The sequence below is a fragment of the Amphibalanus amphitrite genome, unplaced genomic scaffold (genome assembly GCF_019059575.1).
Source record: "Amphibalanus amphitrite isolate SeventyFive unplaced genomic scaffold, NRLGWU_Aamphi_draft 000168F_arrow, whole genome shotgun sequence".
Taxonomy (NCBI): domain Eukaryota; kingdom Metazoa; phylum Arthropoda; class Thecostraca; order Balanomorpha; family Balanidae; genus Amphibalanus; species Amphibalanus amphitrite.
In genome coordinates, this window is record NW_024881663.1 from 559,621 (window position 1) to 586,698 (window position 27,078).

The 27,078-nt window shown below is 47.5% G+C and overlaps 1 protein-coding gene across 1 annotated transcript in view; it reads right to left on the minus strand.

The window, feature by feature from the left end:
- The window catches only part of LOC122383594 (nephrin-like), a 91,113-nt gene that overhangs the window by 45,106 nt on the left and 18,929 nt on the right, over positions 1-27,078 (minus strand). The window lies entirely within an intron of this gene.

Genomic DNA, 27,078 nt, shown 5'->3' on the forward strand with positions numbered 1-27,078 from the left:
TGAGCACTATCCGACAATTCCTTCAACATGCAGATGAGGGCAGGGCACTCTTATAAGCACAATGAGTCGGTATATGTCCTTGCCCTATATTTGCTATTGAGTCATATGCTGTCAACATGAGACGGCTCACTGCAATGCTTCAAAGACACTTGGTAGCGTTCTTAACAAAAAATACGGCATGTCTGATTCTAAAGTGATTTTATGAGACACGTGTTAAAAAACGTTTTAATTCTTTTCTAACAATTTCCTTCTAAATCTTTCATGTATTTTTGTCGATTCAATGAGCGAGCACGCACTAACTGGCAATTCACAGAATCCAAGCCGACAGCACAGTCATAAAAATGATATTTGATGGGCTTACTAACTACTCATAAGCTGCTGTAAAAAGCGTTAGATCCACCACACATAACTAAGCAAGGACGAGTCAATGAGCTAAGCACTGTGTGGAACTGTCTTGTATAACGCATTTTGTTCCTTTGTCTCTTACAACAGTTCCTTTGTCTCTTACAACAGTTTCGCTTAGCAATACTAATTGATGCCTCAAGCACATAAATCATTGCAAGCCATGAGGACGTGTCCGGACAAAATTTCGTCTGACATTTTTTCGTCGGACAGTTTTTCGTCCGCAGATATTCGTCCGACTTTTTTTCGTCTCGCATTTTTTCGTCTGTACATTTTTTCGTCTGTGCATTTTTTCGTCTGTACATTTTTTCGTCTGTACATTTTTTCGTCCGGACATTTTTTCGTTCGTAAATTTTTTCGTCTGTACATATTTTCGTCCGGACATTTTTTCGTTCAATAAATTTTACGTCTGTGCACCCAAGGTTGAGTGAAAACATAATACAATGCTATTCAACTGTGAGGCGAATGACGTCATAATAATACTCGGGGCGAAGCAGTGCAGTGCCGAAGGCAATGCCTTAGGAGAGATTACAGGCAATGGTAAGTCAAATATTTTTAGGTTAAGTGGTTGTGTATCTGGCTTCAGGCCGAAGGCCTGAAGCCTGATGCATAACCACTTAACCTAAAAAATATTTGACTTACCATTGCTTGCAATCTATTCATGCAAGTAACTTTTTCCTTATCCCCCGGTAGGCAAACATCAGTAGGTAAGGTTAGGTTAGGTTAGGTTAGGTTAGGTTAGGTTAGGTTAGGTTAGGTTAGGTTAGGTTAGGTTAGGTTAGGTTAGGTTAGGTTAGGTTAGGTTAGGTTAGGTTAGGTTAAAATTGTAGACGAAAAAATGTCCGGACGAAAAAACGCACGGACGAAAAAATATACGAACGAAAAAATGTCCGGACGAAAAAATGTACAGACGAAAAAATGAACAGACGAAAAAATGCACAGACGAAAAAATGTACAGACGAAAAAATGCGAGACGAAAAAAAGTCGGACGAAAATCTGCGGACGAAAAATTGTCCGACGAAAATCTGCTGGACGAAAAACCGTCATGGAATCCATGAGGATTGTGCGGCAAAGGCAGAGATATTTCCCCAGAAGCGCCTGCTCCGACCCGACGCTCGGAGTCGGACGGCGCCGGCGGGGTAGACTGTGCCGCAGTGGCTCGGCGTAATGCGGCACAGTCTACCCGGCCAGGGCTGCCGCGCTGAGATTACGGCAGAAGCCGAGCCGTCCGCCCTGTCGTGCCAACTGTCGATAGACTTGAGACAATGCATGTGAATATATTCCCGCTTCCAGCATTAACAATCACTCTAGAAACCAATATGGGCTTTCGGTATCCGACTTGCCTGTCAGGCCCACGACAGCTCCGGCGGGCAAGTCGTGGCTTTAATACTTCAACAGCATTCATTATTCGCCGCCAAACTGACTGTCATTCTGTGGAAAGTGCGCCTTTAGAGTCTCTGAAGATAACTATAGCGCCAACTTTATCGAACTTTGAGCCCTGGGGTCATGTCAATCGGCTGCCATCAATCAGGCCCCGCCCTCCATTTCCGGCCCTTCTGGCGGCCGAGCCATGGGACCGCGACCAATACCGTCATCACAGAATTTGATCGGAGTTCAGTGCACTAGCGCCACGTGACAGTAGTGTGTGAAAACGTAAGGACAAAAACGTTTCTGGTGTTTGGGCGGTTACAGGCAAACAGCCCTGTCAGTGGGAAATGGAACGTTTTCAGCAGTTGAACTATGAAGGCCTTAACCCTCGCCCGCACATGCCATTTTCCCATCCTAGAACGCACATGGGGGGGTGGTTGCCACCCCCCCCCGCGCCATTTCGTTCCTGTTGGAGATAGAGCTTAGCGGTAAAGACCAAAAAGATTCTTTGGGAAGAGACGAATCCAATGATACCCAGTTTTACCTTCTCAGGTCAGTCATTGACCTTCCAGGTCAGGTCAAACTAAAAAATGTTGCTGTTTTGGGTCACCGTTGGATATCAAGTGCGCTGCTTATCATATACCGATAACGATGCCGTTTTCTGGTGCCAAGCCAACTAGAACCTCTTTCTCACACTACCCGACCAGGTTTTTGCTGCTGAGGTCATTTCAGGTCAAGTTAGGTCAAGGTCAATTATATGTGTTTGTATGTCTGTGTGTGTCTGTGTGTATACTGATGTGTGCACCGATTGTTTATGTGTCCATATTACATGAAATCATGATCTGAGAAGCTTTTACCAAAAATGCAGTCAAAAAACTTCACAAAAAGTAAATTCCGCTTGCCTAAAACGCAATTATCTTAGATGACCTAGGTTGACCTTGACCTTGACCTTGACATCTGTACATCGTCGAACAACATGTTCCATGATGGGTGGGAGGTAAGACTGGTAAAAAAGGCCGAAATCAAGGTGTCAAAAGCTCACAAGGCCCATAGCCAACGCAAGATGTCGAGAATTGGCCATTTGGGTCATGACATGACCTGAAAAACAAGGTCATATCTCCGAAACCAAAGGTCACAGAAACTTGAAATTTTCAGTGAACATCAAGAAAGGATAGAGGAGCAGCTATACGAAAAATCAGCCTTCTAGCTCTAAAAATGTTGAGTGCAGAGCACAAAGACTACCTGGGGGGGGTGGCAACCCCCCCCCCCCATGTGCGGGCGAGGGTTAAAGGGACCCTCCCACCTTAACATTAGATTTGAGTTGAGATAGCCAAAATGGGGTCCCTGGCTCACAATTACCGGTTTCGGCACTCACAACATCGAGAAATGCCTTAACCCGGCGGCCGCTGGGCCTCCGCGCCACCCGCCGGCCGCTGGGGGGGGGGGGGCATAAAGTTGCCCCCCCCTTTACTTCTACGGCGATATCGTCGCAACACGAAGAGATAGAGAAGCGAAACTTTGCACACATCTTCCTGAATACCTAGCCGAGGTTGTGTCCAAATTTGGTGTCGATCCAATTTGAAATGACGTCACAGTGACGTCATAAGTGAAATTATAAATTTGCGACTCTCATATTCCTCACGATACATCACATATATGGGACCGAATATAAAGGGCCGATTATTGGTCAGAAACTAGATGGAAGTGTAGTAAGATGTTTTAGGATGACAACAGGTGCTGTCTAGTTCATTTACAGTCGAGTTTCATGCTCAGCGTCATCAGAAACGGTCCATATCGGAAAACGACAAAACTTTATGACGTCACTGTGACGTCATCTTGGGTGCTACAACCACCAAACTTTCCTCAAACATTGCCTAGGTATTCATTTGAAGCTATGCCAAGTTTCACGTTCGTAGCTGATCAGGTTTCGGAGATATTTCACAAAACGTAAAGGGGGGGGCAACTTTATGCCCCCCCCCCCAGCGGCTCGTGGGTTAAATCGGAAATATTAAATTTCAAAATTGCAGCATTTTGATTCAGAGGGGCTAATGCTTAGGAATACCCCTCTGAATGTGTGACGTCAGCGCAAATATCTAACGATTTTTAAATGTTTGACTAAAACGTTTTGTAGCACGCGGTGGTATATGCTATTTGCGCGCAACATCTGCCGCAAACGCCGCACTCCTATGAAAATAAAGTCGCTAGAAACAGCGGAGATCCCAAAAAGTAAACAAAAGTAAAAGTCTAATATCTTGAAAACCGGTGAATATTTTTCGGTGAAATTTGGTAGATATTCGTTTTCGCTCTTTCTGAACCGAGCGACATCACTTTCATGCCAATTCATAAACTTTTTTGAAGGTGGGAGGGTCCCTTTAACAGTGGACGCTACCACTGCGCCACTCGCTGCGGTCCTGGGCGCAGACTGAGTGGGCTGAGCGTTGGGACGGGGTGACTGAGCCCCGGCCAGCCACGAGCCCACACAGGGTGTCAGAGTGGACGGCCGGATATCGCCTGACGCCCACATCACCCCCCGGCGTCCCAGAAGGCCGGCAACTTCCGAGCTGCCGGTACCTGCAGGGACCGCCGTGCTGTCCGCACGACCAAGTTCGCCCCGTGCAATCAATGGGTGTCACTGTGATGCGTCGCTGAGAGGCGGGCAGTGTTCGGCTCCTGGAAGCGAGCCCGTATAGAAACTCATTCAAGCGAGGGAGTCCCGGTTGGCTACCCGGTCAACGCTCGTCTAGGTGAGCACGTGGGGACACGACCCGGTCCCAAACGCCGGAGGTCAATGGATTATAAATGAAGTTCAGTAGTTCAAGCAATACTCTTGAAGGTAATGTGCCTGACCTTAATTGATTTCGTACTCTGCACGGACATTCATCCCTTTGAAACAATCTTTTTTTTCAAATTATAATTGCCTTGTGCATTGAAACTGCAAAACACGTGCCTAACTACAAAATAAGAAATTAACACGACATGGACCTTTGTGGGGACTTTTCGGGCGTACCTACTTTTGTTCGGAATGCATCAATCGACGATAAAGCCCTAGTCTACTAATTAAAAATGTTAATAGTTAGGTCAGCACAGCCGACGCCTGTGCTGTAACGGAGGGTAGGACCGAAAAAGCGGCTCCTGCTACCAGGGTTGTATACCAATCAAGTCGATTGAATTGATTGATTTGATTCAACGCGTATTTTGAGTTGATTGGATTGAGTCGATTGACTTTTCGAGATGACTGGTTGCAGGTTGACTGACTCGTTTGACTTTAGCGACTGGTTGACTGATTTGATTCCCGAAAATTAGAGTGACTCGTATGATTGAGTCGATTGAATGGAAAGTTTAAATAAGTTTTAGTTAACGAAAAATAATGACACCAATTGATGACATCAAAGATCACAAAACTACACTGAAAACTGCTTGTCATCACAACTGCAATATGGGGTAGATGGCCAAATAAAGAACAGAGCCTAAACATGAACAGCCAACTTTGACTTTTAACTGTAATAACTGCTCCAATCCTGGTGATAGAACCTGGCGATGCACCTACCTACCTTTCTGCACTCAGCAGGAAACTTTTTTTTAATCCAGATGATAAAGTGCAAGGCCCTATATGCTAACAAAGTGTGATTAATTAATAATTAACATCTCCACAACTCCCTCCACATCTCCTCAGAAACAACCCACTGAACTCTATAAATATCTGTGAAACCCCTACAAAAATAACTGAAACAAAAGCGCCGTTTTCGTCTCGCTAATTACAATAGCTAATTTGCTGCATTGTTTAATTCGCAGCAGAACGTTTGTTGATCCTTTTCTCCTGAGAGCCTAAGCATAACATATTTAATATATTTCATTTTCCTTAAAATATTTTACCGAATATTATTAAGTGGTTTTATTTCAAATGAAATAATAATTAAAACGATATTGGTGTTGTACAACCGATTTATTTTATGATGGTCTACCATACTACATGATAACCAATGACGTCATCTTACCAAAAAATCAAAAGACGTAGAATAAGGATTTATAAAAGCTTAGCATACTTATCGGCAAAACGTTTTCTTTGTTTTTTTCGCAGTCGCACCGTGCCGTTTTCGCGTTTTAATTTTCTTTGTACATACTTCCTTTGTCTTTAACTTATCCTGTGGTTCCAGAGTCCCTGTCCTTTCCATTTCCTTTTAAATATATTTTTAATGCTCATCCCTATCCCCCAGTCCTAACAGTTTCAAATTGTATTGCAATAAAATGTTTTGAATTCTTCACATATAACGTATCTACCTTCGTTGGTACTGTTGGTAGCCATTGACACATCTAGGCAGGTCACATCTACCTGCTTTCCTGCTGTCTTCATAAAGCATACCTAATGAAGTTGTCAAATTTGTAGCAAATTTTCAACACTTTCATATGGTGTCAGTGTGGCATGAAACTTAGCTAGGTTCATTATGTTCAGGGTTCAATTCAGAAGAGCTCCGCAAAACTCACATAAGAGACAGACGGGGGCTTTACATGAGGTAGATGGCCTGATGACTAAGCTGGAATATGACCAAAATTAAATTGACAACTTTTAGGTGAAAGGTGGTGATTTGGGTTAAGGGGCGTTTGTTGAAGTCAACTACTGGGTTATTTTGCACCCATTAAATGAAACTTCTGCTCCAATTCTACCGATTAAACCTCAATATCATGATCCACCTGTCCATCACTAGGTATCCTTCCTTATTACATAGAAACTTTGAATGGCATGGCAATTTATAATTTTAAATGACAATATTTTTATGTTTCTTCTGTAGGTAGGTAGGTAGGTAGGTACACCAGGCTGCTATGGACACTTTTCCAAGTTGGTGGGGCAAAAAACCTAATGTATATCTTGGTTTGAGTCGTTTGATTGAGTTGATTGATTCCTTTCATTGTCGCGTTTGAGTCGATTGAATCAATTCCCGAAAACTGCTCTGACTTGATTGATTTGATTGGTTTCCCAAATTTGTCGTGATTGAATTGATTGCTATTGATTGAGTCGTATACAACCCTGCCTGCTACATGCCTAATATTGCGCACGAGAGAAGCGGAATTCCCTGCTATTTCACCCTGCTTAGAGCGGCGGTCCGCTAACAAGCGCCGCCACATCGTTTCCATTTGAAGTGAGTGTCTAGTAATCGGTATCATTCGCACTCTAGCGTCAGTCCCGAGGGAAATTCCCGGGCAACAGAACGAACCTCTTTGTCTTTTCTCTGATATGGGTGGGAATGTTACTACGTCCTCAAAGCACGAATCCCTTCCGTATCAACTTTCTGCGTAACATTTTGCAATTACGCATCGGGTAACCGGCCAACATTTCGTAGTCAACCGAATGGCGAGTTATTGAATGATATTTGAATAGCTGTCTAACAGCTGCGCCTGAACCGATCTGCCCGTCGACTCGTCAGGGTAGCTGGCGGCAGTGTGACCCGGTTGCAAAGCGCCCCAGTAAGTTGGACACGGACCGATTGGATTCGATGACTGCCGTGCCGAGGGGGCACGTCCGCGCCACGTCCATTCCACCGCCGACGTGACGTCGCGTCCAACGTGACCCGCCGCCGTCGCCAATTGCGGCGCGTCTGTGTCAATTGTGGCGCACGACAGGCTCAATTGCCGCGCTGAGGTGGAGACGGCGGCTTATGCTCACCGAGCGCCCGCTAAGGGCTCAAGATACGGCCAGTATGAATGGACTGCGGCGACCGTCCTTAGTAAATGTACGACGGCCTGGCCGGGTCGTGCCGCAGCATGAGCCGCTTTACGGGATTGAGGTAAAAATGGTCTCTGTAAAGTGTCTTTGTCGAACCGATCGCGGGCTGATTTATAGGGTATTTGGCACTGATTGTTCTGCTCGACAATCGGCCAACCTTTCGATTCCGCGAATCTCACCAGCCATGGTTAAATGGACGGGCGACAGTGCAAATATTGGCCGGGGCGCGGTGCCGCGCAGAACCGCACAGCTCAGATAATGGCCCCATATGTGCTGCACCGGCGACGATCGGACCCTGTAGTCAGCGTGTCCCGAAAGAGGTCCGAACGCAGCGCACCAAACCGCGGCGACAGGCCGATGTCGTAAAAGGAAAGTAATCGCCGACCCGACTCACTTTCAATCGCTGTGGAAGGCATCGCCGCCTAAAATGGAGATTATTTCACGCCGGGAAGGTTTTAAAGACGATGTCCGACCTGCGTTAGGTTCGGAACAAGCTCCAAGCATATGATGGATACAAATGAGATGAGTCAGACGACACAATGATTGCTGACATGAGACATTACTAAATCCAAAGGTTGAGTTTGTCGTCCTGATGAATATACGCCGAAGGATAGCTAAATGGAGGCGGATGGCGGATGCTAAAAATAACGTGCGTACTTAGTTAGAAGCGCAGTTTAGTAATCAAAAACCTTCCTAATTTAGTACTAGAATTAGGTAATCGAGATCGGTTGGTTACCCTTCGAGCTAGTGTTTTTGTGTAGGCCTTAGTCTGCCGTTTGATAACGCCATGTGAAAACATCCAAAGGAAAGGACAAAGGGCTGATTTAGTCACTCACTGGAGTCAAACTGCCAGGTCTCTGAAACTCTTCTGGGCCCAATCTCACCAAGTGCGGTAAACTCATTTTGCGGTAAACTACCCCAAAACGAATCTCACCACTGCCGTAATTTTTGAGGCTACCGCATCGAAATAACCCCATGGGAAAGCTTCGGTTTTACTGCAAATTCTTCATGTGCGCAGCTGCTCACGGCCCGAAAGCAAGTAAACAAACCAAACAATCAGCTGATTGCCCCCAAATGTCGGACCAAAATAACCGCAGACATTTGTGCCGTAATCTCTAAATTTTATACCAATTGTGAGCAAGAATCAACAATTAACCCTCGCCCGCACATGCCATTTTCCCATCCGAACGCACATGGGGGGGGGGGGGGGTTGCCACCCCCCCCCCGCGCCATTTCGTTCCTGTTGGAGATAGAGCTTAGCAGTAAAGACCAAAAAGATTCTTTGGGAAGAGACGAATCCAATGATACCCAGTTTTACCTTCTCAGGTCAGTCATTGACCTCCCAGGACAGGTCAAACTAAAAAATGTTGCTGTTTTGGGTCACCGTTGGATATCAAGTGCGCTGCTTATCAAATACCGATGACGATGCTGTTTTCTGGTGCCAAGCCAGCTAGAACCTCTTTGTCACACTATCCGACCAGAATTTTGCTGCTGAGGTCATTTCAGGTCAAGTTAGGTCAAGGTCAATTACATGTGTTTGTATGTCTGTGTGTGTCTGTGTGTATACCGATTGTTTTTGGGTCCATATCACATGAAATCATGATCTGAGAAGCTTTTACCAAAAATGCAGTCAAAAAACTTCACAAAAAGTAAATTCAGCTTGCCTAAAACGCAATTATCTTAGATGACCTAGGTTGACCTTGACCCTGACCTTGACCCCTGTACATCGTCGAACAACATGTTCCATGATAGGTGGGAGGTAAGACTGGCAAATAAGGCCGAAATCAGGGTGTCAAAAGCTCACAAGGCCCATGGCAAACGCAAGATGTTGAGAATTGGCCATTTGGGTCATGACATGACCTGAAAAACAAGGTCATATCTCCGAAACCAAAAATCACAGAAACTTGAAATTTGCAGTGGACATCAAGAAAGGATAGACGAGCAGCTATACGAAAAATCAGCCTTCTAGCCATGGGCGTAACCACCGCGCTGGAACACTGGAAATTCCAGCCCATTTTTGGGATGCTGAAATGCCGCCCCCGGTAGAGGAAGTCTGCAATTGCGGGACTCACGGACTTCAAAACCAAGAAAAAACGGCACTGCTCGGTCCACTATACGCCTGACCTCAACGTGCCGCTCCTCAATAAAATAACTAGGTGCCCTCTACACGCCGCCCCTCCCAGATGTCCTTCCGCCCCTCCGCACCAACTTCCCCTCAAGTTCCTCGGAGCTCTCTATGTGCCGCCCCTCACAGAACCCCGCCGCACTCAATGTGCCGCCCCTCCGCATCTATCGCCGTCTGTGCCGCCCTCCCCAGAGTACCTCGGCGCTCTCTATGTGCTGCCCTCGCCACAACTTCCCGCCGCCCTCAATAAGCCGCCCCCCCCCCCAATGCTCTATCGCCATATGTGCCCCCACCCCCCGAAGTGCCTTGGCGCCCTCTATGTGCCGCCCCTCACCACAAACCCCGCCGCCCCCAATGTGCCGCCCCTCGGCCCTCCCCACAACGCTTTACCACCGTCTGTGCCGCCCTCCATAAACGCCTTGCCGCCCTCCCCAGAGTATCTTGGCGCCCACTATGTGCCGCCCCTCGCCACAACACCCCGCCGCCCTCAACAAGCCGCCACTCCCCACAATGCTCTATCGCAGTCGGCGCCACCCTCCCAAGGCACCTTGCCGCCGCTACGTGCCGTCCCTCCCCAGACGCCTTTCTGCCCTTACGCGCCTCCCCTTCCCAGAATGCGTCAAAACGTTTAATGATTCGCCCCTCCCTATAACGCTCCATCGACGTCTGTGCTGCTCTCGTCAGGCGCTGTGCCACCTCTCCCCGGAATGATAGCCCTCGCTGGCCCGGGGGGGGGGCGTTTTTCGCCCCTAACGCTGGCGAATATTTCGGCGATAGCTCAGTCAGGGGTGCTTAAATTGCTGCTGTTTACATATAATAACTACGCATTGACTTGGCGAATTGTGCTGAAACGTCTCCGATAGGTGAACATCATGCGAACCGGGGGATTCATAATTACACCTTTCCGTGCTTCTATCCTCAGGATACTGAAATCCTTCTCCTCCACGCCGCAACCCCCCTCCGGACTGGACAGGCAACTTTATCTCATGCGGGCTGCTCCCTTGGAGCGGCACCGCTGCTCCTGAGGGAGCGCACCCCGTAGCCGGGTGCAGTGAGTGCCTTGGGGCTGGGTGGCCTGTCCCCTGGACGGGCTCAGCCCCGGCGACTCACTAGGGTGCCTGCCCAGACCAATGTCTCCCCCTAATTCCTATCATCCTTCCGGCTCTGCAATGGTCTTGTCGACCGAAAGGGCCTAACCCAACAAAACAAACAAACAAACAAACGATTCATAATTCCATGGCTAGGTATCACAGTTTGGTTGCTACTCTTAACTTAACGTGCGCAAATGAAGGACGTGCGCACGTTTTGGCGGGCTCTGTATGCTGCCCAACACAAAGTGTTACATTTTGGGCTCGATAAGTCTAAGGGATTCGCCTATGCGAATTCAGCCCATGAGAGCGTCAGGTGAGACGCTCTGATCGCAAACAACCATCGAAGTCGCGAAATGGCCCTGTGTGATTGCTTGATGTAAGCATTCCGAGCCAACGAGTAGTGTGGAGAAGGAAATCATGGCCTCCCACTCCCGATGGAGGCCCCAAATGTCGGACCCCTATTTTTTGTATCTGTCTGGGTGTCTGGGGCGCATAGCGACACGGGACCGCCGGCTCGCTGGCCGGCTGCCCGTCCGGTCACGTGCTTGCGTCCCGACACCCACCATAAAACCTATGTTCTCTAAATACACTCTCTCACTTCTCCTCTACCGACTGTGACGCCAACACCATCCGCGGACCCCGGCTCCGACAAGGGCGGCCGAAATGGCCGGCCCACAATTGGTGCCAGCGGTGGTGGTTGGTTGTCGATGGAGGATTTTTGGCTTCAGGTGAGTTCTCTTTTAAATTAATTTCATTTGCTATTTGTAATGTTTGAAATTTGAGATTTGAGATTTATATTTAGTTCTATTCGTTTTTCTATATGATTTTTGTCATTATTTGTTTGGCTAACCATGGAAGATGCTACCAGGAATTTTAGTATTGAGTACAACACCCAAATGAAAGATATTTTAAGGCGAATTGCTCATTTAGAATTAGCTGTAGCGGAAGAGCTTGTTGCTCAACAAAATCAAAATCCATCACAATCTCAGAGCCGAGGACGTGATCGTCAATCTCGTCAGCAAAAATACCGTTATCCACCTGTTCGCTCGAAATCACTTCACTCTTCGCATCATTGCTGTCAAGAAAGAAGTCATTATTTTTCAAACTCTTATCACCATGAATTTTCTAGCTCTCACCGAAACTTTTCACCGCGTCGAAACTGTCGTTCTCTGAGCCCAAACGGGTTCCGCTCACTGCACTAGGGGATGAGTGCGTGAGCGTTGCTTCAGATGACAGGGACCGTTCAGCACATCCCCCGGTTTTACGTGACGTCAAAATTTCGGGTCAAGCTTGTTCAGCTCTTTATGATAGTGGAAGTAGTGTCTCTTTAGTTTCAGAAAAATGTCTGCAAAAATCTGGTTTAAAAGTAGCTTACGAACCTCCCAGTGTCTCTATTCTTGATGTTACTGGAAACCCTATTGACGTTGTAGGTGAAGTCAATCTGAACATTAGCATTCTTGGTCAAACGGTTCAACACAAATTTTTCATTACAGCAAAAAGTTTACCATTCAAATGCGATATCATTCTCGGAATCGATTTTATTATTGCTCACAAATTGATTTACAATCCATCGAGTCGTACGGTGAACTTTCTAAAACCAATTCTTTCTTCCAATGTAGTCGAAAGGCGCTCAAAACGTCTGAGTCCCAAAAGACGTAAAAGAGTACGTTTTCTTTTATCAACAAAGGACATGCATGCTTCTAGATATTCCCAATTAATTAACAGTATACTTTATCGAACTAACTACTGATTAGCTTTAATTTTGGTCATCTGGTTAAAAAAACGACTTCTATAACATTGACCAATAACTTTTGGCCATTCTGAACAATTTACACCAGCGAAAGTGATAAGTGGCAATAAAAATTGTCCACAGAAAGTTTGAAAATTCAACAATTTACCAGCGATATAACTACATTAGAAGTATTGCTGTGCCTTCCCAAACGATTTCACGGGTATGACGTAATACACAGATGCACTCGTTCAGAAGACGCCACTCTTTAAAAGGACTTCATTTTTTTCAACCGTATATTCTTTTATTAAACAACGAAGTATGTTCTAACACAATAGTTAGATATTCCAATAACACTTTAACCCACTAAAAACATTGGCCTCTTCAATTTATTCGTTAAAGTAAGTCACTTGGCAGTACTATTAAAACCGGTCTTTTGCTAGTCATTGGCTCATTAGCCCCATTTTTTTCTCCTTACTACTCACTTTGCGACGTTAACGATCTCTCGATCGACTGACCGGCGGTACTGCTTGTTTTTAACAATCATTCAATGTTTTGCTATCCGCTGTGTCAAAAACATGTCTTCCGTGTCATTTATACCATGATGTCTTCCAATGAATGTTCAGCCTTCACAAAGTTCATAATGCCGTTTTATCACACAATTGTTATCACACATCAGGGAAAATGTATCACTGACCGGCACAGCGATAGCACAACATTGTAATAAAAAGTGTATGTGGATGCATGTTTGAATACTTGGACACGAAAACAAATTCGAATGTCCTACGGACCCGAATGTTTTGGCCTTTGAAAGTCCATGGGTTCCGTGGCACGCCTGGGGAAGCATTACGACACTTGTGTCGCCCAGTGCTACGTGCCTTTTGTACAAATGTTGTACTGTACAGCTGTAAATATGAATGACTGTTTTGTATGATGTATATGTTGGGGCATTGTTTCGGCACATTTTATTTCGGTTCTTTTTCTATTACAGTTCTTGAGTTTCTGTTACCCATCTGGGAGTGGCCACTATCTGACTCCCCGAGCATCGACTACGGAGAAACGCCGATACGCATCACGGTCTGCAAAAGCTGGCTGATCATAGCTATGATGGGATTGGACGCTCATCGCCGACCCGTCTGGCTGTCTCAGTCGCTCTGCATCTGATCCACGAATCACACACTGCAACTGCGGACGCCATCACCGACTGCAACGGCTGCAACTGCAACCACACTGAAAACAATTTAACCCAAGGCCCGCGAGTAAACCGGTGTTTTACAGGTACCCCTATCCGCAACCATTTTTAACCACCCTCCCAGGAGTACAGGGTGTCTCAAAAGTTCGTTCACAGGTACCAGCCATGCTTTTTTGTCAATAATTCTGAATCAACAAGAAATAAACAGTCGAAATTTTGCATGGGCATTGGTGACAACCTTCCTCAAGCAGTCTCATTGTTTTCAAGTGCATTCGACCCTTCATGAGCTCACAAAAAGGGTTCACCTCTGACCATGGGTCAGGCACGAAAATGTAGGTTGCAAAGTCGGGTATGTTGTGAAACTCTCTGTTTCAGGAGTAATGGGAATGGTTAAGTCGGAAATGACACATGGCTAAGTGTCGGCGAGGATGAGTGCAACATGATGATTATCTCATAAAAACGGTGGCTAAAATTTTTGAAGGACGAAACCATGCGAGACTAACGGCGTTTTGAACGACCCTCGCACGACAGCAGACTCGTGTTCCGGAAAGCAGCTGAAAATGCGGTCATAACTATTGAAAACTGGCAAGAAGGTCACAGACAGAGGTTACCCATTTTCAAAAAGTGCAGGTCATCGTAAAATAAAGACAAATTATAATTTAAAATTGTTTATAATATCTATAACGCTAATTTTTGGGGACAATAACACAAAAATCGTCAATGCCAAGGACACCTGACCCTCCAAAAGTGTCAGTTATTGTAAAATTTTATCTAACGAAGTTTCAAGAGGCAGATCTGCAGCGAATAATTTTCTTTTAAACACAAAATCCCGATAAAACCACACGATGGACAGGTTTGGGCCGTTTACAAAGCAGAACATCTCCCGAGGAAAACACTCCGCAACCGAGCGAAGGTCTTGGCATGGGGAATGACGAGCGCTTGGAATTTGCAAAATTTGCACAATGTGTCTGAGAAACAGACGTCCGACACATTCTGCTACCATATGATGCGAAAAATTTACTCCTGGTACTTCCCGTTTGTTCAGGACTGGGGTCGTTTTGAAAAAGAAAATGGCGCTTGGGATGTCGGCGCCAGTCATTCATGAAGCAGTTAGCGCCAGAGAATGCCTACAAAATACTCAAGAATGGTGTCGATGCAAGCTGTCGGCTTTCAGGGAAAATCAGATGTTGCCGGGGAGCTAGTCAAAACTAAATCCGACGCAGAAACTGCAGGGGATTCCCCTGCAAGAGCTTGAAAGCTGGTAACCTTTTATCAGCCTCCGGCAGCTGACGGAGCAACAGAAATCGGTATGGGCAAATATTTTTTGGAGATACAGCAAAGGGGTTGGTTTCCAACCTTCTTAATCAGTTGTCAAAGCATGCATATTTGTCTAGTGTACACACAGACACCAAAACTTTATACTTTTGGCCGGTTCTTATATGCTTTATTGGCATGGGAAATGTGTGAACGAACTTTTGAGACACCCTGTACAGTAAGGTCCCATTGCAGTGTAGTCGTCCCTGCTCTCAGCGGACTTGTTCGCTGACAGCGGTTATATCCGCTCAGAGCAAGTACGACTACACCGCAATGGGACCTAGCACTACTCCTGGGAGGGTGGTTAAAAATGGTTGCGGATAGGGGTACCCGTAAAACACCGGTTTACTCGCCAGCCTTGGGTTAAATTGTTTTCAGTGCAGCAGGTGGCCTAGGTCCAAAGCCAACCCCTGGCTGACCCACATGGCCGCCTGCCGTCGCTGCTACCTCATCTGCTCATCGTGCTTCGCTGTTCTCCGTCCGTTCGTCCGTCACTCTCGTCGCCCGTGCCAGCCGCCATCAACATGGCTGAGCGCACCATATCGCCGCCATCAACGCGCTGTCGATCAAAGGGGTCACCAACACCCTCGCCAATTCCACCAGCTTCCGGTACGCTGACGTCTCCGGTATCGGTGCTGTGCGGCGGCAGCCAACGCTCCGTTGACAGGTGTGGCCACACTGTCACGGCGCACCCTGGCCGCTGCCCCTCACGATCAACTCGGACATCATCTACCCGCAGAGGTGCCTGGCGCATAACATCGACAACGACAAAACATGGCGACGACGATAACAGCGACGACTACAATGACGAGACAACCAAATCGGAGAGCAGCGACAACAGCAGCAGCAGTAGTAGCAACAACAGGCGTACCAGTACCAGTAGCAGCAGCAGCCGTACCTGCAGCAGCAGCAGCAGTCGTACCTGGCGTTCCATGCGCGGTGTCATACGGGGATCTATGCAGTTAGGATCGTGATTGCTTATTGGTCGCCTCCTCTTGTCGGCTTGTTGGGGGAGGAAAGATATGTGGAGAAGGAAATCATGGCCTCCCACTCCCGATGGAGGCCCCAAATGTCGGACCCCTATTTTTTGTATCTGTCTGGGTGTCTGGGGCGCATAGCGACACGGGACCGCCGGCTCGCTGGCCGGCTGCCCGTCCGGTCACGTGCTTGCGTCCCGACACCCACCATAAAACCTATGTTCTCTAAATACACTCTCTCACTTCTCCTCTACCGACTGTGACGCCAACACCATCCGCGGACCCCGGCTCCGACAAGGGCGGCCGAAATGGCCGGCCCACAGTAGTGCCCTGAGCGCGCAGCAAGACTCAAGAGTAAAGCTGAGCACTTGAAAGAGTCCTCGGTCTACTGTGGGGCCCTTGAGTGGGTGAGGTCTTTGTGAGGTCTTCAAAAACGGCCGCAGAGCCGCGATTTTGTCAGCATCGTGTTCGCCTTGCTCAGGCGCGTCGAATGATATACGTTTCGTTTGGGTGAGGTCAACGTAGGGTGTTGACCTCGGGTCACGGTCAGGTCAGCGCCCCTAGGTCACGAAGTTGGTCGAATGAGGTCATATCGCATATCATTCGATTCTGCAGGTCTTCCTGAGTCCATTGCTGGCTTTCCCGACCCGCTAGCTCAATTTGATCGGGAGCTATTGACGAAAAATTAATATGACCCTAATGACGTCATAAATGACGTCATGAAAGGTCAACATTGCAAAAGTGACGCACGGAACCTTGCAAGGAGTGCATGAAATCACGATTCTGTGTGCTTGAGATAGTTGGAGATCGTTCCCGGCGCCAGAAGAGCAGTTTTCAATTTGCCCTATTGACTTATAATGGTGAGGTCACGAAAATGACCTGACCTCATATGACCTTAAGGAAAAATCCGAGATATACAAGTTGTTAGTTTCCTAATGGATACTAGGTCTTGCAAGTTTCATTTCCCTGTGAAAGCTCCTCTGGCAGTGAGGGCGTTGCGAAGTTGCGACATCTGAAGACCGTGCAGAGATTCACTTATGACATCATGTGATCGTAAGTCAGTGACCTGACCTGACCCGCAAATGCGGTTGGTGTCAAAAGATCCGGCTTGAATCAAAGGTCAGGTATGCCAAGTTTCAGCTCTCTATCGCCGGCGTGTTCGGAGCTATCGCGAAAAACCCCTATGGGGGGGGCACCCGCCCCCCCCCCTCGGCCGGCGAGGGTTAATGCCGCCCCCGGAGGGAGTTTATTTCCAGCCCATTTTTTGAGGAGTGATTACGCCCCTGCTTCTAGCTCTAAAAATGTTGAGTGCAGAGCAGAAAGACTGCCTGGGGGGTGGCAACCACCACCCCCCCCCCCCATATGCGGGCGAGGGTTAAAGATGTGATAAGAACTTTATAAGAAAGAAAAGAGATAAGTTTCTTTTTAAGATTATTTTTTGTTGCAGCCTGCGCCACCTATGCTTCCTATTTGCAGTACCCAAAACAGCATGTAGATGTCGCCCGTGAGTCTTGGAAACTGAGGTGCCGCTTGGAAAGAAGAAACACGCTATCGTTGCCATGGCGACAAAACAATTGCGTTCTTTATATCGCGCCGGCGTGATCAGCAGCTTTTCCACCAATCCGAAGCGTCGACAAATGGGGTTCTTTTGCAGGATTTGCACAAAATGCGGTAAATTACAGCATAGGGTCGTTAGGGTTGGTGAGACTGGATTATTTGCTTGGGGTTATTTCGGTGCGGTAACTTACCGCTACCCCAAACAAGTTTACCGCACTTGGTGAGATTGGGCCCTGCAGATGCAAGGTCTATTTACCGTACCAAATTAAATGCATTGTTGTAACGTACCTAAGCTTCGCACAAAAATATCTATTCTTATTCTTCCTCAAACAATCACGACATTCTAAAAAAACACAACTCAGGGAAAACAGGCGGTACCTATTCCTCCGGCTGAGCTCACAAGAATATTGAACCCGTGATCCTCTCTGATTAAATCAGTGATATTGAATTCCAATAAACTCCCGCGACATCACGACTCGATCTGTAAGCGGTCAGCTGGACGGCCAGTCTGCCGGTAATTTACCGACCGCAATGGGTATCATTTGTCCGCCGCCCACCCGGAAAGATAGCCACGGGCAATCAGTCTCTCTGCGGTGGGTCGTGGGAGGGTCGCGGCAATCAGCGAGTGTGCCCAGAGACTCTGAACGACTGCGTGCACCGCCACCGATCCCCAGCCGGTGCGGATGTCGTGTGTGTATGGGCGGATGCGGGCACACGTGTGGGTGGGGGTAGTCCCCTTGGAGTAAGGGGAGGAGATTGGTGCATTGCGTCTGTGAGTATGTGTTCATGTATTGGTCGCCCTGCGTTATGTATTAAATTATACATGCACGTAAATCGCACGCTGCATATTTGCTACAGTGCAAGATGCGACTGAGCATATATGCTACCCTGAGGTATAGCCATATAGCCATATCATACACAATCGTTACATTGTATTAATATTTCAACTGCATTCATGCTGGTAAGAACAATTCAGCACTGGGGCGTGGTTCGGGGTAGTTGGAGGCTGGAGCACGTGGTTCACGGGGTCCGGTCTGTCGATCGACTTTTGACAATCGACAGCAATCAAACTGGCCACGTTCCGAACGAGGTGCCGGTGTTAGGCGGCGGCCAGCCAAGCGGCACGTCTTCTCACCACCCAACGCCTCCTCTCACCGCCAACCGGTGCGTTCTCTCACCATCACCCACGTCTTCTAACCGCCACGGGTCGTCTGGCGTCAGAGAACTGAGTCGTATCGATCAGACGGCGATAGGTTAGCGCGGCAGCGGTGGCTGTCACGGCCCCTCGGTCGGCCGCAGTTGCCTCTGATGGCTCACAGGGAAGGGACGGGGGTACAGCCGGGGAGGGGGCACATGTGGATGGGATGTGAGGATGGGATATGGGAATGAGTGGGTAATGGAGTTAACTGATGATAGACGAATGCTGGTGACTGAGGTTTAGGACTTGAGTATCAATGAAATGCCGGAAAAGGGATTAGGTAGGGGGTATGGGGCAAAAAAAACGACAAAAAAGGAGTATTGTAAGTACTGCGGGCCGGGTAAAAAGAAAGGATCGGGGAAAATTACTTGCGACCAGAGAGCAATATCTAAGCTAAGGATGAACGGAGACCGAGAAGTGTGATGAAACATTGTGGAATGACCGATAGGAGACGTGGTTGAGCGGGGTCACTAGCAACTAGGAAGTGATGAGGTTTGGTGGCAATCGTGACAAGAGCCAATCTAACTAGTAGCAGACTGTCGTGACACCTAACAGCCTTTCGTGACCGCCGACAACCAGAAGTGTGGCAAGGTAGGGCAGGTCGAGACTTCCTCCGACAGCCTGAAGTGATAGATCCTGGACAACAGGTGTGGTGATTTGAAACGTGATCTCTGCGTGTCCGAGCGTTCTTTTTACTTAGAATATATGTGTTATGTGTCTTAGCACAGTACATGCCTATTTCCAAAACAAATTAAGAAGCGTGAAACAAAATGTTCATGCGCTATTTCATGATATTCGCGATTGAAGGCTTATGTGATTCTCAACTACATAGATTACACCCACCCTTCCCTAGCGCAATGTAATCTAAGATTTACGTTTGATGCCAGGCATACTCATTTCGATTAGGCAGTGTAAAATCTAGCGTGTGTCTGCAACGATGCCATTTTCACGCCATTAATCTTTGTCAATCATAAAGCAAAGACAGATGTGCTCGACAGGCCTTACATTTCAGGATACTTGAAATGACAGAAGTGAGAAATTGCATATTTCTGCTCCCGAAATTAATGTCGACGCTCACTCCATGAGAGCAAAGTTCCGTCGACCGGCCCTGACCGCTGCATGGCTCCGGAACCGATCGTATTCTTATGCGTGACAGGGGCGGCGCTGGAAATGAATGGGTCTCATACTGGGCCGCGTCACGCCGTTTATCAGTGGGACAGGGTCGCCGTTTCACCCAGCCCTGACTCGACGCCGTCAGAGAGGCGCGACTGCACGGGCGGCAGCAGCACGTGCTTGGCCAATCTGCCGCTCAGAAGCGGACACATGCTTGGGATAAAAGTTGTAACGGCCGACCCACCAGGGGAGCTCCACCCAAGTTCTCCACATCTGTTACACCGGTTGTATGCGTTATAAAAGAAATGAAACTTTGATGTCCCTTGGGCTTACCCGAAACAACGTCCGACCAACGCCAAATCCTGCGGAATTCAATAGAACGGAAACGTCTGAGAAAAAAATCGTCGCGCTTGAAGTCCTAAAGGCAACCATGTAAAAGAGAAAGAAAGAAAAAAAAAACGTTACAGGATTTCAAATTCCACCCGAATGTGTCTTTTATATTTAGAAAATATGAGAAGTCGCGGCAGCCGCATTCGATTTATGTGGAAGAAAACGCTCACAATTATCAGTCATCGTGAACTATATAATCCCCAATGCATCGTCTGGCTGGCCATGTATGATACGCACTAAAACAGGTCTTCGGCTAAACAATGCATTTAACCATTGTTCAAACCCTACCAATGAACCAAACCCCATTCATAAATCACAGAAGCCTTTCAGACTGCCGTACCCAGCTAGGACATCCGACAATGGCCCATCCGACAGAGAGCACCATCCCTCTCTGGGCGCGGGTGGGTCCGCTCCAACCATAGCCGATCTCAGTGCAAACGGTCCACCATCGACCGACTGAGTACCCATTGGAGAATGGAGGTACTCCGGCTGGGTTCTCCGCCGTTACAGCGGACACAGACTGCTAAGACGACGGCCGGCTGCGGCAGTGCGGCCGGCGACATTGGATAACGGGACAGTACGACAGTCGGCGCACAGACAGTGGACGGAACGGCAGTCAGTCCACGGACAGTGGACAGTTGATACGACAGCAGACAGCCCCGCCGGCTGCTTTCTGGACAGCGGGTACAACTCCGAGCAGCAGATGCCACAGTCAGCACTCAGCAGCTCTTGCTCCGGAGAGTGGCGTAATGACAGTCAGGTCACCCTCCGGACAGTGGACAGTGGACAGTCGGCATGACAAATAGATCTCCCTCAGGACAGTGGGCATGACAGTCATCTCTAATTCCGGACAGAAGACATAACGACAGCCAGCTCTCCTTCTAGACAGTGGATCAAACGACAGGCAGCTCGTCTAATGACAGAGGACAGTGGGCACACCAACCAGCTCGCCTCGTGACAGCGGACAGTGGACAGAACAACCAGCTCGCCTCATGACAGAGGACAGTGGGCAGAACGGCCAGCTCTCGCGCCGTTCAGTGGAGATAACGGCAGTCAGCTCTCCTTCCGGACAATGGACACTGGGCGGTGGACATAACGACAGCTAGCTCTCCATCCGGGCTTAATTCTCAGGATTCAGCGAGGAGCCACAGGTCATATACGCAGGTATGACTGTCCTTGTTTAATCTTACTCCATGAATAGCCGCAGGAGTAGGCTAGTCTAGTCCAGTCCAAATTTGGACTTCAAGCTCTAGAGCACAGCCTCATATGCTATTAAACCAATATCACAAGCGCAAACATCATCAACAACGAGTTAGGTACACGTGATAATTCAAGCGCAGTTGAAGCCGAGCGAATTAAGTCGATGTTGAATTGTCGTCTGGAGACCATTACATAAGTGCTGCAGCCTACGTTCCTCCCACGCAAGAGACTCGCCTCAGCTAGTTCTCTGGTTGATGCCAGATTGGTTCAGTTGTTCTCTGTGCTGAGTGCTGCATAGCACTCCTTTGGCTTCTGGCTCATTCTGCCGGTTCAATCTGGTCAGCAACACCGGCACGGGCCACGCCGCCGTACGGATCCCTGCTACCCGAACTCTTCCGCGTCGCCCAGCTCGGCAGCGAATCCCGGGCTTTACTTGAGCTCCTACTACTAAATGAGAAAAATTTACACAGCTGGTGATGAAACTCGGCGTTTAATGTAGCAAAAGATCGTTTAATTGAGCCTAACTCATCACAAACCATTACAAAGTGCTGAGAACCAGAGAGCTGGAACATTATGCTCAGTACCATCGACCTGCGGCTCCGAGATCTGAGTCCTTGGAATACAAACTTTGCGCTGAAAACACCATCTCTGCGGTGGGAGCCAGAAGTTTAAGGTCAGACTGCTGCCCGCTGGGGGAATGTGAGCTTCTGACTGCAGCTGGCGTGCCCTGGAGTTTCGTGATCCAGAGGGACATCGTGCAGAGTGGGTGCAGCTCCGTGCAGACCCATGTGACGTGTGTTCCAACAATCCAGCCCTTAGCCACGTGGTCTGCGACGACCCACAGGGACCATCTCTGCGCCATAACTGCCGCCCAGTCAGCTCTGCGCCGTCCGCAGTCCTGCCCTTGAGCAGTCAGCTGCAAGCCGAGCCTCGAAGAGCGTCTGGGGGCCACCCGACCGGCTACATGGAAGTATGTAGCCCCGGGGAAATTCCGGGTGGTCGGAATTTATCGCGCCCTGACGATGCTCGACTACTTCAGACACCTCTGGCGCCTGAGGCGCTGGCGGCTCCGGTGGACCGTCTTCGACACCGAGTAGTATCGGGCGTGTTCAGAGCGCATTGTGCACGGTGCTAGTGAAGGGAAGCTGAGAGGTGGAGAGCGACCTCGGATTGGAGTGGAACTGTTACACGGCACGACGTACGAGTATATACGGGCCGGCAAGATCCGGGAGAGCGGAAGAGTCCGACCGATGGCACCCGAACGAACTTTGGCGGCTATTGATGAAATGAGTGGCAGTCGCTGCTGATTGAACTTTAATCAAATCCAAAGTGAAATAAATAAGGAAATGGAAAAGGCTGAACAAACTCGATGTGAAAAGTAGCGTAGGTCAGCGTGCTTAAAAATGAATTAATAAATTTGGAACAAATGAATTATGGCGAATGTCTTGACATCAGTTAGTGTTTAATGTTCAAAGTACACGTACCATACCTGTCGACCTAATATTACTTTTGCTTATCTGATACAGCTCTATTATCCACCAGAAATAACGCAGCGGCTAGCCTGAAAAGAATCCTACATAGAACACTGCTTACATAACTATATGACAATCTGCCAAATCACACCATCATTCATCAATGTCCACACAACACCGCTAATCACCGTTCCTGTGCGCATACAGCCACTATGCAGTCACCTCTGGGATTTGACTTGAAGAGCGAATGAGTTTGCGTCAAAGGTCCCCCTCCCTGACACCCTGAGCTAGGTCTGTTCCTTCGGCGAAACACACGACCTGCCGGTGCGAGAGACGCGCTGGGGCAGGATGGGGGAAGGGAGGGGGCGCAGCCTGCGGCGAGTAACGGCGCTGTTTGACCCGGTTATCTGCCGCTCCATTAACTCTGCCAACACCAATAACCATTAGCTATAATGCACCATTAGCACCATTAGCCCCTCCGGGTGACCTCTGCTGACCCCAGGGCGTCCAGATGGGTGCTGGTCGGACCTCCTACTTTTTATTCCAGCTAGAAATAAGGGGAAGGAAGTGTATGGGTACTGTTGCGACCTTCATATTAACTTATCGATCATGTAACGGGAGCACTAATCCTATAGCTTGAGCCTCAGCTGGCAGGAGCAGTTGATTCCTTTCGGTAAAAAAAAACTATTTTTAGATTTTTTTTACAAATTAAGTGCCTTCATTAGCACAAGAACTATTCACATTTTTAGCAGATTGTAAATATGCAAACTGCTTTATCGGTGATAAGGTTGACCTCGATTGCGTCAAATTTCCGTTTTGGCGCGATCCCGAGCAGGAGATACCGATTCTTGGCCCACCGTCACACCAGTGCAGTGCTGAAGCCCAATCAACACTGCCCAGATAAGGCGTCAGTCCCGTCATCCCGCGGCCAAATGGATGCTATACCGATCCCGACCCCAGCCGAGTCACCGTCACTGGAACACAACAACCCATCCCCGCACGGGACTCGTTATGACGGAATGTAATGGGACAGTGTGGGAGTGCGATGTGCGTCAGCTGCTCTGTCTGCATCGATGAAAAACATTGAACATCCCGCACTGAGAGGAATTTTGACATTATTATGATATTTATCTTTAATTGTAACGTTCTATTAACACCTATGGTAAAAAATGTGTCAACAAACTGCACTTGATACTTTTTATAAATGTTCCGATGGCTGTTATTTTCTTATTTTCTCATTTTGTTTTATGTTATTGAATATTTGTCAATGATAAAGCTTTCAATTGCACATAAGTGTGATCGTAACTTATGCAATAATAATGTTAGCATCACTTGACGTTATTATTGCCATTAATGTAAGCGCTTGTGATAAAAAACGGTGAAAATGTTATGCATTGGTGGTGTTTTTTGCTAACATTGTACCTTGACAGGATCCTGAGCGTTTACTTATGGTTTCCGGTACCGTAAAAATAGCAAACAGCGTTGATGTTAAATGTAACTTCGGCAAGCTGGTTCACTTCAGATGATTACTGAGCTACAAGTGGACTCGAAGCGAATCACTGCACTCACAGCCCTCGCTAATAGTGTTACTCTGAACCCCGATGGAGTCTGTCGTCGAACCCTTCCACTCCGGAAATGGCACGTCCGACGTGCGCCCACCCTGCGCTGAAAACACCGGCGTGGGGGTAGCTGGGAGCGCGCGCGCCTTTGTCGCTGCCGTCAGCCCGTCAGCACGCGCCATCGACATCGCGTCATCGGCGACATGGCGGCGCCGGCGGGCGAGGGGGGGGGGCAGCGGGAGGGGAGGGGAGGGTGTCATCGACCTCGGCGGCTGACAATCCAGATCATCTAAAGGCGACATCATGCTGCAATGCGTTTCATGCATACCTTTTGGGGGTAGAGAAAGACACGGATATACGTAGGAGAACGCAGGCATAAACCGCTCGTCTTGTGGTCTTCCAAGACCATCTGTCTATTCAGAACATCAGAGCTCTTCATCAGACCTGAGTGAGTTTGAACGGAGAGTTTAAAAAGGCCAGGGTAAGTGGGCGGCGTAGCGGATGCGCTGGGCCTTATTATTCGACATCAAAGGACTCGGGAATGCGGTGGACCAATGCGGAAGCTTTATTACACATTCTTTAAATTATGTTTTCCGTATGCAGACAAGCATTGTTGTGAAGAGGAAAAAGTACTCAAAGGCAAGAGTTTGTTTTGAAGTTTACCACATGTGTACAGTAACGTGTATGAAATATGCATTCACAGTCCACAGATGAATTGATGAAGCCAGGTAAACAACGTCAACGTAGCTATATGATCCAAGTTCCAACATTTCTTACCTCTTGTTTCCCAAAGGTGCACAATTACTCCGAGTGATACCATTATTCGGTATTTCATAATGAATGGATCCGAAAGAGCCCAGGTTCTACACAAAGCAATGCATAACTTGTTGCAAATGACACCAGGGACCCATCGCCCACGTTATCCGTTCCTGATCACTGATAATAATATTAAAAAGCTCAAAGTAGAGGTCTGCACCGGCCGGCTGCAGCCGCGGCTGGCTGCAGCCCCACGGCTGTGGGCCGGGGCGGCTGCAAATATCTCCAAGAACACGGCTACGGCTGTGGCCACGGCTGTGAGATTTCAAGCTCAATCTTAAGTACTCAAATATAAAATTTTAAATCCTTAATCTTACATTCTTATAAGCAGTCTAGCCTGTAAAAATCATGCAAAGGATGCCCAGCAACATTGAAAGTGGTGAAGCCTTTGAAAACCTGTAATGGTTTTACCATTTGCTGTAGGGGAGTTTGCACTCTGGTACAGAATACTAATTATAGGTACCAAATGTTCCTTCATCACCAAGACTTTACAGTTTCAGAAAATGCAACATGTTGCATTGTCACATCCCTCTCAAATCAATCTCACCTGGTCATTAGGAGAGCACCTTACAGCTATTGAAGACGAGCGTTCAATGATTCTTTCAGGTAATAAAAAAAGAAATCACGCCTAGGTAAGGGCAGGTAAAGGCTTCATAAAATATTATCTAAAATAACTCTTAGATGTAAGATGTATTTCTGGATTTTCGGCAAGTCCAATTACATAATATAAAACTGGTGCTTTATGTTCTAACTGGTGTGTGAGTGACCGCTAACAGAAAATGCTGATCAACGAAGCCAATGAAATTAGATAATAAGTGAGCATGAACCTTACTTACGGCTAATTTACATGATGGTGAAAACCCTGAACACGTAATTCACATGACGGTGAAAACCCTGAACACAATATTTCTTACGCGAGCTGTTGACTTTACTAATACAATGACGTCTTCTTCTGAAAATGTTAAAATTTGATAATTTATCTTTGTTTGAGAGCGAGTTTTTAACTGTACAGCATTATTATTTATTAGTTATAATTTTTATGGCTGTTTATAGTGACACAAAACAATTTATTGCCACTTCTTTGCTATTGACGTCATTAAAAACTCAAGTAAAATTTTTAATTGAAAGAGGCAATTGTGGCGCGCACGTCCTTGGGGATTTGAGCGAAGATCATTATTTGGAAAAATCAAAATAGATGAATGTGGTTCTTTCTTGGATGCTCACTAGTGTTTTGATGCCTTGCATATCAAATTAGTTTGAGACTTGCTCAGAAGGCTGCTTCAAGCCTGGCATATCACACCCCAGAAAAAATGCAAGGTAAGAAAGAAGCAAGAGTTTTGACCAGACAATCACTGTTTGACAGTCCATCAACTTCAGTTCAAGTTTCATTTTCCATACCTAACATTGATCATGAAAAGCATCAGAGTCTGTTGTTCTGTCCCACAACCATGCTTCAGGATTTGGCATTAGATGTCTACACTGCTAGTGCTTCTATTCTGGTTCGTTGTTTGTTTTCTGTTGATGTAGGTATACCTACCTACCTACCCATCTTTCTTAACCCCTTGCAAGGGCTTGTGTACCTAGGTACCTATGCGATGCGCATCAGGCTTCAGGCCTTCAGCCTAAAGCCAGATACACAACCACTTAACCTATGATGCTTCATGAGCTTGAGAATCTGTAGCCCATTGCAATGTGCTTTTAGCTAAATGTTTCAACTAAAAACAACTTATTTTGTACTATTTGGTTGCATTTCATTGAAAGTATCCACGGCCGGCTGACGGCTGGCTGCCCACAGTTTGCCACGGCTGTGGGCGGCTGTGGCTGTGGAGCCACGGCTGCGGGGCGGCTAGGCTGTG